We start from the raw sequence: 15839 nt of genomic DNA, 5'->3' as shown, positions 1-15839 counted from the left end.
TGATTCTGAGATTGAAATGATAGACGCATTTCAAGGTTATGATCTTGAGATCAATGATACCCTCCAACAGCAACTACTGGTTGAAGGGACCAAAACGGTGAAATTTAGTTTAGGCCAGACTGGAATTTCGACTATGGTCTCCCGCTACCAGGTCAGAGAGTCATCTGATCTAGGATCTACTATAAGTCTGATTGCTTTGGGACTTCTCCTCAGTGGCTGGGTCTTAACCACTGGCATCGCATACATGCCACACAAATACATAAGAACACTACACGCCAAGCTGGATAAGATGGTCTGCATCCCTGACAGCTTTAGCCTCAGTAGTGCACACTTTCTGGCCAGACCACCAGCTGCTATTACCTTTCCAGAAGATTAGGCTTACTAACCCAAGCACTAATACTTCTTTTCTTTCCCTCATTCCTTCTCTTTTCTTGTTTTTATGCATAGGAAATGAAGTAACTATGTCGTGTTTAATGTTTTTTTTAATATAGATGTGATTTTGAACTAGTTAGATAGAGAGTGATTATATGCCCAAATGCTTACAGCCTGATATTGGCCCAAATGCCTATGCCTCCAACTGTCTTACTAGGACTCATGAGTTTACACAGGTTTCACAGGACACCATGGACTGTACAGAGGATGCTACCTCAAGGACTATGGACATGTGGACTGTACTGGACTGTGCTCTCAGTGCTACAACTCCATCATACCCCTGAGACCAAAAGGGGGAATGTAGGGACAGCCACAGTCCCCATCTAGAACTACAAATCCCATCAACTAACTTCCACGATGACCTATGTCACGGCATCCATGATTACGTCACATCACGTGACCGACTCTATAAGTGACCCGGTCATCCTCAACTCGCTCTCTCTGTTTGTGGACCTTCGCATCATACAGACGTATAGAGATACCCTCCACTCATCGGACAATCCGAAAATCACGACGTCTGCCTTGCAAGAAAGAAGACTCAGCACGCTTTCGTATATACCACTGGCCACGGTAAAGAGTACCTAAGTTGTGTCGTCTCACTCAATTGAGTTACAACCAGTTTATTTGTTTATTATAAGTAACGTTACGACTGCAGCCCAAGCAGTTAATTAAAAGTTAGAAGTGACCGGATTCCTTCTGACTTAATCGCTGTGCACATTATTGATCAGAGACTCTTCCTCACGAACGGCAAAGCTTCGGATCAAGAATTCTCTGCGCCTTTACAGAAGCGACCCACGAGCTTTCTGTGAAACTCCGTGAAACTTCGGGACATTGATACTGGAAGTAAGGCTGGCATTTGGGCAAAATAGTCTTAGGAATTAGCTTTATGAAGTAGTGTGAATTTAAACTCAGAAACTGTTTAATTGTGCACACTGTAGACACTTAGAGTGTCGAGTTGATCATTGTGTTCTACATTGTTCTCTCTCCATTGTTTTAATAGATAGGTTGTTGCATGCTCTTTTCTATCTTCTCTAACATCCCTTAATTTCATTATTACATACATTTTGACCTCATCAAGATTTCAGTGGATTTGGTAATGTTATAGGATAGTGGGATTTGCAACCATGACGAATTCCTTTGTCTCAAGAAGACCACGAGGTGATTTTCCCTTCCCCCCAACACCTTAGATAACATTCCAATCTCTGAGTTATTTACAGCGCATCCTCATGCATACACACATTCTACAGCACACCTCGCGTGCACATGCTCAAACTCTCTCTCTCTCTCTCTCTCTCTCTCTCTCTATCTCCCTCCCCCTCGCTCTCCCTCTCATACACACACACACGCTCACACACATATACACATACGCTCACACACACATATACTACCTCACTGTTTGTGCCTTGTATATATATTGCTGCTGACCATATTGAATGTATTCAACTGCTATTACCCATTTAGTATCATTGTTATAATAAATTCAATTATTCTGTTAAACTGTGCTTGTCTGTTGCTACTGTATCCTTGAAGTCACACAATCTCAAAGAACTCCAAATTGCCTTCACACAAGTGTATATGAATGCTATTGGCTGTAGTGTCTATGTAATTCGGTAAGTAATACATTATTGCTGCATCAGTGGTGCTCATAATAATTTGGAATATACCATAATTTAGCTGTTTGGTAATTTATTATTAAACACCAAAATTAATGGTATTATTAATGAGACTGATTTAATGAGACTGATCACTTAAGACCAATTGCACCCACATATTTATTGGTGCCCCATGTGAGGAGATTGGTTCGTTGACTTCTTGAATATTGTTGCAACAACAGATAAATTATCAGTTTGATTAAGCAACTGCAAGCCAGTATGAAACTTCATTAATTCTGCATAAGACTTTGAAGGGACCAATGAATCTGGCTTGTAGTTTCTTACAAGAATTGGGCTCCCTGAGGTCCCTTGTGGAGACCCACACTCTAAACACCTGAGGTATATTTGGGAGTGGCACTTCTGTGCTTTTTGGCATAATGTTTGTACTTGGTGATGACTGTCTCCAGCCTCTGGTGTACTTCCATATCTGCTGGCTCTTCTGGAACCACGAGTCTATGTCTGGGATCTATGTGGAGGTATCGTCCCAAGAGAACAAAGGGGGTTGGTATCCAAGTATGCACTGGAATGGGGTTAGTTGAGTGGCTGAATATTTGAGTGAATTCTGTGTGTACTCGGCCCATGGAAGGAAATGTGCCCAGTCCTTCTGGTTCTTCATGCAGAATATGTGGAGGAAGCAACCCACTTCTTGATTTGCCCATTCTTCTTGGCCATTAGACTGTGGATGGTAGCCAGAAGTGAGGCTAACTGATACACCCAGTCTGTCCATGAATCTTGACCACAGTCTTGAAATGAACTGGGGACCCTGGTCACTGACTATGACTTCAGGGATACTATAATAATGGAGAATGTCAGTAAAGAGTGATTTGGCTGTCTCAAATGTAGTGGGAAGCCTTGGAAATGGGATGAGTCTGAGTGTTTTGAGAAACGATCGATGATGACCAGGATGACAGTGTTACCTTGGGACTGGGGTTGATTGGTGATGAAATCCAGGGCGATGTGTGACCAGGGTTGCTAGGATACTGGGAGAGGGCATAGTTTGCTGGCAGGGGGAGCTCTGGGGACCTTGGCTTGTGCACAGATGGAGCATGAGGAGACATAAGATAAGACAAGAAATTTAATTTAACATGACGCAGAAAAACTAGTTCATGCTTTCGTTACCTCCAGGTTGGATTATTGTAATGCCTTACTGTCTGGATGTTCAAATAAGTGCATAAACAAGCTCCAGTTAGTTCAAAATGCAGCAGCAAGAGTCCTTACTAGAAACAGAAAATATGACCACATCAGTGTCTTATCCACACTGCATTGGCTCCCAATCAAATTCCAGATTGATTATAAAATACTACTTTACTACCTTTAAAAGCACTGAATGGTCTCGCATCACAGTACCTGAGTGAACTTCTGGTCCTCTATGACCCACCACGCCTACTTAGATCAAAAGGTGCAGGCTATCTGCTGGTACCTCATATAGTGAAGGCTACATCAGGGGGCAGAGCCTTTTCTTACAAAGCCCCACAGTTATGGAACAGCCTTCCAAGTAATGTTTGGGAATCAGACACAGTCTCAGCGTTTAAGTCTAGGCTGAAAGCATATCTGTTTAGTCAAGCCTTGTGTTAATGGTGTTTATGAGGTAAATGTGTAGATCTGGAGGGTCCTCAGACAGAGTGTTTTGGTAAACTGGGATGCATGGATGCTGTCAGTCCCCCACTCGCTTGCTCATTCAAGTTTGTTGATGGTGTAATGGCTGGCTGCTTTATGTCCTGGGGCTCCCTCATGCCTGTGTTACCTTCCGGCTCTTCCCTTTTAGTTATGCTGTCATAGTTAGTTGTTGGAGTCCCTGCTTGTAGTCAGTGCAATATGTATACTGTTCCTACTTATACAGGTGACATTGGGCATACCTAACAACCTGTGTTTTCTCTCTCTTTCTCTCTCTCTCTCTCTCTCTCCCCCTAAAAAATCTGTCCCTCTGAGTTACATGTCGGTCCTGAGATCGAGATGCTGACCTCTTCTGCTCCTCAGACCTGCCTGACCCATCCTGGTACCCAGTGTCTGGTTGGAGTCTCATCACATCACTCCTGTGGAGGACGGCCTCATGTGGACAGTTGAAATTCACACCTGGAGGACGCTCTGGACACTTACAGTAATGCTTTTATGGCTGAGGACTGCAGTTGACTTGCTAACTTTAGGAGTGCAGTTGTCATGAACAGTTTTGCACTCAAGTTTCCATCAGTGAAGAGTTATAACATCAACAAAACTGACTTCATGTTAAAACTGTTAGTCATGTTGTTTTTTGTTACCCAAATGAGGATGGGTTCCCTTTTGAGTCTGGTTCCTCTCAAGGTTTCTTCCTCATGTCGTCTGAGGGAGTTTTTCCTTGCCACCATTGCCACAGGCTTGCTCATTGGGGATAGATTAGGGATAAAATTAGCTCATGTTTTAAGTCGTTCAAATTCTGTTAAGCTGCTTTGCGACAATGTTTATTGTTAAAAGGGCTATACAAATAAACTTGACTTGACATAATGGTTGATGTCCATGATCATGTTCTCCCACCAATACTTGCTTCAGAGGAGTTGATAAGTGCAATGGAAGCACTCAGGAGGCAGGATAGTGGTAGGTTCGGATAATTGAAATGAAGTTATGTGAATGCATGAGAGAGCATCAGCCTTGGTGTTTTGGGAACTGGGGCGATAGGAGATGGTGAAATGAATTCTTGTGAAGAATAAAGCCCATCTGGCCTGACAGGGTTTCAGGCGCTTTGCTTCAAGTATTCAAGATTTTTGTGATCAGTCAGGATCGTGAATGGGTGCGCTGCGCCTTCTAACCATTCCTCAAGGGCCGATTTGAGAGTCAGGAGCTCTCGATTGCTGATGTCATAGTTTCTCTCAGTGGGTATGAGCTTCTTTGAGTAAAATGCTATGGGGTGCAATTTTGGTCATTCACTGAGGCACTGTGATAGAACCCCTCCCACTTCCATTTCAGAAGCATCCACCTCCATGATGAAGGGTTTTGAAGGGTCTGGGTGCTGGAGTATGGGGGTTATAGTGAAAGCAGTTTTTAACTGGTTGAACGCTTGATCAGCTGCTGAGTTCCAGTGGAGGTGATGAGGTTATTTCTTCAGGAGAGTGGTGAGGGGGTCTGCGGTGGTGCTGAACCCATGGATGAATCAGTGATAGAAGTTGGCGAACCCTAAAAAGCGCTGTAATTCCTTGACTGACGTGGGAGTGGGCCATGAGGTCACTGCAGTGACTTTGGATTGGTCCATGCCCAACCCCTCCAAGCTGATCACATAGCCTAAGAACAAGATCTGGCTAACATGAAATCCACATTTTTCGGCTTTAACATACAGGTGATTCTTGAGAAGGTGAGAAAGCACTGACCTGACATGCTCACAGTGGATGTTCTCATCTGGGGAGTAAATCAAGATGTCGATATAGGTGATGACACACCTCCCCAGCATGTCCCTGAGCATATCATTGATGATGCACTGGAAGCACAAGAAAGGCCATAAGGCATGACAAGACATTTGAAGTGACTTGCGGTGGCCTTCCATTCATCACCTTCACGAATCTTGACCAGGTTGTAGGCACTGCGCAGGTCTAGTTTGGAGAATATCTTGGCAGATCCAAGTTGTTCTGGTGCTGAAGGGACTAATGGGAGTGGATAAGGGTATTTCACTGTGATCTGGTTCAGGCCCCAATAGTCTATGCACGGCCAGACACCACCTCCTTTCTTCTTCACAAAGAAGAACGCTGCTGAGGCTGGAGATGTACAACCCTGATTCCAAAAAAGTTGGGACAAAGTACAAATTGTAAATAAAAATGGAATGCAATGATGTGGAAGTTTCAAAATTCCATATTTTATTCAGAATAGAACATAGATGACATATCAAATGCTTAAACTGAGAAAATGTATCATTTAAAGAGAAAAATTAGGTGATTTTAAATTTCATGACAACAACACATCTCAAAAAAGTTGGGACAAGGCCATGTTTACCACTGTGAGACATCCCCTTTTCTCTTTACAACAGTCTGTAAACATCTGGGGACTGAGGAGACAAGTTCCTCAAGTTTAGGGATAGGAATATTAACCCATTCTTGTCTAATGTAGGATTCTAGTTGCTCAGCTGTCTTAGGTCTTTTTTGTTGTATCTTCCATTTTATGATGTGCCAAATGTTTTCTATGGGTGAAAGATCTGGACTGCAGGCTGGCCAGTTCAGTACCCGGACCCTTCTTCTACGCAGCCATGATGCTGTAATTGATGCAGTATGTGGTTTGGCATTGTCATGTTGGAAAATGCAAGGTCTTTCCTGAAAGAGACGTCATCTGGATGGGAGCATATGTTGCTCTAGAACCTGGATATACCTTTCAGCATTGATGGTGTCTTTCCAGATGTGTAAGCTGCCCATGCCACACGCGCTAATGCAACCCCATACTATCAGAGATGCAGGCTTCTGAACTGAGCGCTGATAACAACTTGGGCCATCCTTCTCCTCTTTAGTCCGAATGACACGGCATCCCTGATTTCCATAAAGAACTTCAAATTTTGATTCGTTTGACCACAAAACAGTTTTCCACTTTGCCACAGTCCATTTTAAATGAGTCTTGGCCCAGAGAAGACGTCTGCGCTTCTGGATCATGTTTAGATACGGCTTCTTCTTTGAACTATAGAGTTTTAGCTGGCAACAGCGGATGGCATGGTGAATTGTGTTCACAGATAATGTTCTCTGGAAATATTCCTGAGCCCATTTTGTGATTTCCAATACAGAAGCATGCCTGTATGTGATACAGTGCCTTCTAAGGGCCCAAAGATCACGGGCACCCAGCATGGTTTTCCGGCCTTGACCCTTACGCACAGAGATTCTTCCAGATTCTCTGAATCGTTTGATGATATTATGCACTGTAGATGATGATATGTTCAAACTCTTTGCAATTTTACACTGTTGAACTCCTTTCTGATGCTGCTCCACTATTTGTCGGTGCAGAATTAGGGGGATTGGTGATCCTTTTCCCATCTTTACTTCTGAGAGCCGCTGCCACTCCACTATGCTCTTTTTATACCCAGTCATGTGAATGACCTATTGCCAATTGACCTAATGAGTTGCAATTTGGTCCTCCAGCTGTTCCTTTTTTGTACCTTTAACTTTTCCAGCCTCTTATTGCCCCTGTCCCAACTTTTTTGAGATGTGTTGCTGTCATGAAATTTCAAATGAGCCAATATTTGGCATGAAATTTCAAAATGTCTCATTTTCGACATTTGATATGTTGTCTATGTTCTATTGTGAATACAATATCAGTTTTTGAGATTTGTAAATTATTGCATTCCATTTTTATTTACAATTTGTACTTTGTCCCAACTTTTTTGGAATCGGGGTTGTAGAATGCCTGATGTACTCTTGTTGCAGGGCTTCTTGTGTATACTCCTCTATATCCACTTGTTCTATTAGAGACAGAGGATAGATGCAATTACGAGGAGTAGTAGTACCTGGGAGGAGATCAATAGCACAGTCATATGGACAGTGAGGAGGCAGATCACAGGCTTTCCCTTTGCTGAATACCTCCTTTAGGCCAAGGTAGCACTCTGGGATGTTTTCTAAGGAGTCAGACTGAGGGTTCTCTACAGAGGTAGATGTGAGAGTGAGTTGAGGAAGTTTCATGCAGTTCTGGAGACAGGAGAGAGACCACTGGATGATGTCATGTTGCCAGGAAATTAACGGATCATGGAGTTGGAGCCATGGGTAACCCAATATTAAGTCATGATGTGAGGTGGGAGTAATGAGAAGGGAGATGTGTTTGGTATGAATTGCTCCTACTTGAATTTCAAGGGGCATTGTGTGTGCTGAAACCAATCCTTCTCCAACGGGTCCCTCATCAATGGCCTCGAGTATGATGACTCAACAGTTCATAGGTAGTCAGATGGTACTTCTGAATGACTGCGATTTATGAAGTTTCCCTCTGCCCCCAAGTCTATGAAAGCTGAGTGGAAGGATTGCGAGTTATGAGAAATATCTGAACTCACTGGATTAGTGCGACTGGAAGTTCTGCTTGGCTGATGGTCTTGCAGGGGTCAAGTAGAGCACTTGGAGATCCATGCTAGCGAAGTATCCTGTCAGAGCACAGGCACACCAGCTTCACCATAGTAAAAGCTCGATTTCTTCTCTCTTGGATCATTGAAGTCATGTATGTGAGACTTCCATCGGAGTCACAGAGTTAGTGCGAGGAGAGGGAGCAGGAGGTAGTTGTAGTGAGGGCTCTTTGCAGAGGACACGATCCAAACTTATGGCCAAGTCGATAAGAGAGTCAAGGGAGAGATGTTTGTCATGGCATGCTAGTTTGCTGAGTACCTCAGGATGCAAACCTTGGCAAAATGTGGCTTTCAAGGCTGGCTCGTTCCAGCCACTGCCAGTGGCTAAGGTGCAGAAGTCCAGTGCATATTCCATGACACTCCCTTCTCCTTGATGGATAGTTAATAGGCTCTCTCTGACTTCAATCCCCTCTGGTTCATGGTCGAACACTCTCGTGAACAGCTCCAGAAAATGGTCATACGACATGATATGTTTGCCCCCATGCCTCCACACCATGCTTGCCCACTGGAGAGCTTTACCGGTAAGAAGACTGATGAACTGGGAGATCTTGTGCTCATCTATTGCCTCTGTGAGAGACACAAAATACAAGGAACACTGAAGAAGAAATCATTTATAATGGGAAGCTTCCCCAGAAAACTTTTCTGGCTTTGGGACGTGCTGGATGGAGAGGAGGGGCATATAAGGATGGCTTGCAACACCAAAGCAGTGAGTTGTGTCATCCTGATGTTGAGATCACTTATCATCTGCTGGTGTTCTCCTAACAGTCACCCCATTGCAGTCTGCTTAGCCTCCTCTGCTGCATCCATGCTGGCGAAGTGTCCTGTCAGAGCACAGGCACTTACTGATGCAGGTGCAGGAGAGAGCAGGTGCAGTGCAAACTGCAGCTGAAGCCAAATCATGAGACAGATGTCATAGTCAGGAAGTGGCCATAGGTTGATCAATCAGCAAACAGAGTAATGCATTTTCACACAGGAATTGACCACCACAGAGTCCCGACCTTAACCCCATTAAGAATATTTGGGATGTGCTGGAGAAGACTTTATGCAGTGGTTCAACTCTCCCATCTTCAAGACAAGACCTTGGTTAAAAATGAATACAATGCTGGGCTGAAATTAATGTTATGACATTGCATAAGTTTATTGAAACAATGCATGCTGTCATCAAAGCTAAAGGCAGTCCAACCACATATTAGACTGTGTAACTTTTTTTTTGGCAGGGCAGTGTATTTTCAATGTAATATAGGGATTCCATGATTTTCCAATCATTGCATTCTGTTTATTTAGAACCTTAAATTGTCAGTAATGCTGTTGAGAGCCCCAGTCTGAACCCAACTACAAACATGGCTGCTCAGAACTACAACACCCACAAGCCACAGCAATCTCTATCACCTGTTTATTAATTACACCTGTCACTTGTTTCCTGTTTCATCAGCCCCTGCTATATAAACACCTCTCTCACTCAATGCGAAGTATCGTTTAGTGTTCTTTCCTGTCATACCGAGCCTTTATTCTACTACCTGCTTTGTGTTCTTGACCCTTGCTCTCTTATCTTTCTCATTATTCTCTAGCCCTGTCCGCATTGCCCTGTCTACTGATCGATCGACCCTTGCCTGTCCCACAATCTTGATTCTAGTCTCGCGTTTTGGCTTTGTTTCCAGTTTGCCTTCCCTGCTCTCCCCTGCACATACATCTGTAAGTGCCTGCACCCTGACAGGATACTTCGCCGCGATCGATGCAGCAGAGGAGGCATGGCAAACTGCTCTGAGCCCTCAGGGGTGCCTCCTGGGGGAACAGTAAGATCACAAGGTTTCTTTTGTTCTTGACCAGCAAGGCGATGCAGTGGGCCAGTGCGGTGTGGAGAAGTGGAGGGGAGCACACAACTTTGCATGATCGTTTCCTTGCACTATTCAAGTGTGTGTTTGATCATAAACCTGAGGGAATTGAGGTCAGCAAGAGCCTATTAACCATCACACAGGGCTCTAGGAGAGTCACCAATGATGCCCTAGATTTCTGTATTCTTGCAGCAGCTAGCAGATGGAACAAGCTAGCTCTAAAAGCTGTTTTCCACCAGGGGCTCCACCCTGCTGTATTGAGTGAGTTGGCATGCCGTGATGAACATCTCACCTTAGATGCCCTGATTGCTCATGATTCGGCTGGACCATCTGCTATCCAGTCGCCTGTCACTCAAGGAGGAGGCTGCGCCCACTTCAACCACTGATGCTCCCACACCCATGGAGGTCTCACAAACTCATCTGAAATGGTCTGAATGAGATCAGAGGAGGAGAGAGGGACTGTGTTTCTACTGCGGGAGTGCCAACCATCAGACTATTCAGTGTCCAGTCTGCCCACCACGCACCAGCTCTGCGGAGACTGAGGCTGACCCAGTGAGTCCAGTGAGATCATTTAGAGCTCAGTCTTTCAAGGTTTCTGTATTGCTGAAACTGCCCTCCTCGACCCACATGCTTTCTGAATTTGTTGACTCAGGGGCAGAGGGGAACTTCATCAACAGCTCAGTCTTCCAGAAGTTCAGTTTGCCCACAAACCCTCTGCAGAGCCCACTCAGCATCAGGACAAGCGACGGAGGCCTGATGGGGAGGGCCTCATCACCACCCAGACTGTGCACATTCAGGTGGGAGCCCTCCATTCAGAGCTAATCTCACTCCTAGTTACCACTACAGTACATTATGACATCATTTTGGGTTATTCTCACCTCCTGGCAGAATAAGGAGATTCTCCAATGGTCCCTGGCCTGTTTTCAGAACTGTCTTCAATGTCCTCAGCTAAGTCTCTCCTCCACCTCTGTAGAGACTCCTCAGCCTGACTCCCTAGAAGGGGTCCCAGAGTGTTACCTGGACCTAAGGGAGGTTTTCAGTCAGGGTAAGGTGTGCAGCCTACCACCACACTGCCCCTATGACTGTACCATTGACCACCTACCAGGCACTTCTCCACCACGCAATCGCATCTACCCTCTGTCCCAAACAGAACAAGCAGTGATGGAGGAGTACATTCAAGTGGCCCTCAAGCAGGGATACATACACCCATCTACATCACCTGCATTGGTGAGATTCTTCTTCATGAAGAAGTGAGGGGATGGCCTCCACCCATGTATAGACTTTCAAGGACTCAATCAGATCTCAGTGAAGTATCCATATCCTCTTCCTTTGGTGCCCTTGGCTTTAGAACAGCTCCATAGAGCCAAGGTGTTTTCTAAGCTAGACCTACACAGTGCCTACAACCTGGTCTGTATCCAAAAAGGAGATGAGTGAAAGACAGCCTTCAGCACCAATGCTGGCCATTTTGAGTACCGGGTGATGCCATATGGCCTCTCTTCGGCACCAAGTGTGTTCCTGTGTCTCATCAATGATGTACTTCAGGACATGTTAGGGAGATATGTGGTGGCATACATAGATTATATCCTGATCTACTCCCCAGATGAAGAGAGCCATCTCCAACACGTCCGATCACTGCTCAACTGCCTTTCAGAAAACCACCTTTATGTCAAAGCCGAGAAGTGCAAGTTCCACACGCATCAGATCTCCTTTCTGGGGTACATCATCAGTGCAGAGGGGGTCAATATGGACCCCTCCAAGGTCTCTGCAGTGACTTCCTGGCCAGTGCCCACTTCAGTCAAGAAGCGACAATGCTTCCTAGGTTTTGCAAATTTCTATCGCTGTTTCATTAGAAATTTCAGTAATCACGTGGTGCCCTTGACCTCCCTGTTAAAGAAGAGACCAAAGTGCTTTCACTGGACCCCTGCAGTCAAAGAGGCTTTCAACAAGCTCAAAACCACCTTCACCACAGCCCCGATCCTCCAATACCCTGACCCTACCTGACCTTTCATAGTCGAGGTGGACGCCTCCGAGATGGGTGTAGGAGGGGTCCTCTCACAGTGCTTCGGCAAGAAGTCCAAGCTCCACCCAATCACATGCTTCTTGAAGAAACTCACCTCAGCAGAGAGGAACTATGACATCAGGAACAGAGAACTACTCACTATCAAGCTTGCTCTGGAAGAATGGAGACACTGGCTGGAGGGAGCCACTTACCCCTTCATCATACTTATGGATCATAAGAACTTGGAATATCTCAAGAAAGCCAAGAGACTTATTTCACGCCAAGCCCGATGGGCTCTGTTTTTCATGTGCTTCCACTTCACAATATCCTATCATCCAGGTACCAAGAACACTAAGGCGGATGCCCTGTCATGTGTCTTCAGCCCATCTTGTATGTCTCTGTAAAACCTGATGAGAGACACCAGCTTAATAGAATTGAGGAATGTGTTAAGGACATTAGACACTGGATGCTTATAAATTTCCTTCTGCTTAACTCTGACAAGACTGAAGTACTTGTACTAGGACCACATACAGCTAGAAGTAAGTTTTCTGATTACACAGTAACTCTGGATGGCCTTTCTGTTTCTTCACGTGCAGCAGTAAAAGACCTCGGAGTGATTATTGACCCCAGTCTTTCATTCGAAACTCACATTGATAACATCACCCGGATAGCTTTCTTTCATCTCAGAAATATTGCAAAGATAAGAAATTTAATGTCATTGCATGATGCAGAAAAACTAGTCCATGCTTTCGTTACCTCCAGGTTGGATTATTGTAATGCCTTACTGTCTGGATGTTCCAATAAGTGCATAAACAAGCTCCAGTTAGTTCAAAATGCCACAGCAAGAGTCCTTACTAGAACTAGAAAATATGACCACATCACGCCTGTCTTATCCACACTGCATTGGCTCCCAATCAAATTTCATATTGATTATAAAATACTACTATTGACCTTTAAAGCACTAAATGGTCTCGCACCACAATACCTGAGTGAACTTCTGCTCCTCTATGACCCGCCACGCCTACTTAGATCAAAAGGTGCAGGCTATCTGCTGGTACCTCGTATAGTGAAGGCTACATCAGGGGGCAGAGCCTTTTCTTACAAAGCCCCACTGTTATGGAACAGGCTTCCAAGTAATGTTCGGGAATCAGACACAGTCTCAGCATTTAAGTCTAGGCTGAAAACATATCTGTTTAGTCCAGCCTTTTGTTAATGGTGTTTATGAGGTAAAGGAGTAGATCTGGAGGGTCCTCAGACATAGAGTGTTTTGGTAAACTGGGATGTATGGATGCTGTCAGTCCCCACTCACTTGCTCACTCGAGTTTGTTGACGGTGTAGTGGCTGCTGCTTTATGTCCCGGGGCTCCCTCATGCCTGTGTTACCTTCTGGCTCTCTCCTTTTAGTTATGCTGTCATAGTTAGTTGCCGGAGTCCCTGCTTGTACTCGGTGCAATATGTATACTGTTCCTACTTATTCAGGTGACATTGGGCATACCTAACCACCTGTGTTTTCTTTCTCTCCCCCCCACTCCAAATCTGTCCCTCTGAGTTACATGGAGTCAACAGGAAATCTTTTGGTGGAGACGGTGGGGACCTCGACTGGCTATCGTAGCCTGCAGGGAATTGGCCGTCAGACATTCTGTCGCATGTCCCAGACCCGGTGAAATGTAACTGAATTGTCTTGGCCAGGCCTAAGGGTCCCATCTGCATCTCATCATTGCTGAGGAGTGTGCTCCCATCACCCAATCAAGCATCCAGCCAGAGCAGGTCATGATATATTTTTTACCATATTAACATGCCATTGTGTGTTATGCCTGATGTAAAGACTCTCGTCTCTGCGAGCCTACCACACAGATTTAATACTTGTCATTTTTAGGGCATACCTAACAATGTGTTTTCTTTCTCTCTCTCTCTTCCCCCCCCCCATCTGTCCCTCTGAGTTACATGTTGATCCTGGGATTGAGATGCTGGCCTCTTCTGCCCCTCGGACCTGCTTGGTCCATCCTGGTGCCCTGTGTCTGGTCGGAGTTTTATCGCCCCACTCCTGTGAAGGACGGCCCCATGAGGACAGTTGAGGGTTATACCTGTTAAAACTGTTAATATTATAGTCAGGCTGTCTGTTGTTGCCCAAATGAGGATGGGTTCCCTTTTGAGTCTGGTTCCTCTCGAGGTTTCTTCCTCATGTCGTCTGAGGGAGTTTTTCCTTGCCACCGTCGCCACAGGCTTGCTCATTGGGGATAGATTAGGGATAAAATTAGCTCATGTTTTAAGTCGTTCAAATTCTGTAAAGCTGTTTTGCGACAATGTTTATTGTTAAAAGCGCTGTACAAATAAACTTGATTTGATTTTGATTTGATTTGATCTCCTCATGACCCTGAAACTCACCCCATCCTCACACCCAAATGCTTCATCCAAGCAATTTTATGGGACCTAGACAAGGAGATAAGGGAGTTGCAACCACAGACTCCTCCAGCTAACTGTCCACCTGACCACCTGTACATCCCCAACCATGTCCAAGGTAAACTCATCACTTGAGCACATGCCACCGATCACCCAAGCAGTCATTGCACTCACCAACTGCCATGGAATAAGTACTGGTGGGAGAATATGTTGACTGAGATCATCCATTTCGTCTCCTCATGCACGGACTGCACACAAGCCAAGGTACCTTGAACACTTCCCACTGGTAAACTATGCCTTCTCCCTGTACCTCAGAGACCATGATCTCACCTGGCCATTGACTTTATCACCAACCTAGGGCAACACTACTATCCTGGTGATCATTGACAGGTTCTCCAAGGCATTGAGACTCATCCCATTACCTGGCATCCCCACAGCTTTCCAGACTGCCAAACTGTTATTCCAGTATGTATTCAGATATTTTGGCATCCCAGAGGACATAGTCAGTGACCGTGGCCCTCAGTTCATCTCTCGTTTATGGGCCAGTTTCATGGAGTAGTTAGGTGTCTCGGTGAGCCTCACGTCTGGATATCACCCCCAGTCCAGTGGTCAGGTAGAGAGGGCTAACCAGGGGATAGGATGTTTTCTCAGAATCTTCTGCACGCAGAACCAGGGGGACTGAGCCCGTTTCATCCCATGGGCCAAGTATGCACAGAACTCTCTGAAGCACTCTGCTACACAACTAACAACCTTTCAGTGCATGCTCGGCTACCAACTCCCCCCATTCCCATGGGATGACTCACCAGCATGGGTACAGGCAATGGAGGAGTGGTTCTTGTGCAGCCAGTCAGTTTGGGAGGAGGTTCATCAACGCATCGAGTCTGTCAATGACAAGTATAAGGAATATGCCCACAAGCACAGGAGCGGCAACCCTGAGTTTTCTCCTGGTAACCAAGTATGGGTGTCAACTAAGGACTTCAAGGAAACCAATACTTGTAGGAACCTACAGGCATGCTACATTGGACCTTACAAGGTGCTCCGACCCATCAACGAGGTCTCCTACAGGCTTGAACTCCCACCGCACAGTCGCTTGTCACCCACATATCATGTATCCTGCCTAAAACCTGCCATCCAAGGTCCTCTGTCCACAAACATGCTTACTCCAGACCACCCATCACCTTGTCCAGAAGGGGATCCCATCAACCAGGTAAACAGAATCCTAGACTCTAGGCGCAGAAGAGGTCAGCTCGAGTACCTGGTAAATTGGGAGGGCTATGTACCTGAAGAACAAAGCTGGGTAGGAGCAAGGGACATTCTGGACCCTCTCCTGACTCAGGACTTCCACAGCCAACACCCTAACAAGCCTGCATCCAGAGGGAGAGGGCATCCTAGGAAGAATGTAGCTCCTGAAAGGAGCCCCTCAAGGGGGGTTCTGTCAGTAATGCTGTCGAGACCCCCAGTCTGAGCTCAACTACAAACAGCCAC

This window comes from Neoarius graeffei, chromosome 6 (genome assembly GCF_027579695.1).
Source record: "Neoarius graeffei isolate fNeoGra1 chromosome 6, fNeoGra1.pri, whole genome shotgun sequence".
NCBI lineage: Eukaryota > Metazoa > Chordata > Actinopteri > Siluriformes > Ariidae > Neoarius > Neoarius graeffei.
The sequence above is the reverse complement of the archived record's forward strand: the minus strand, read 5'-3'. Positions refer to the sequence as shown.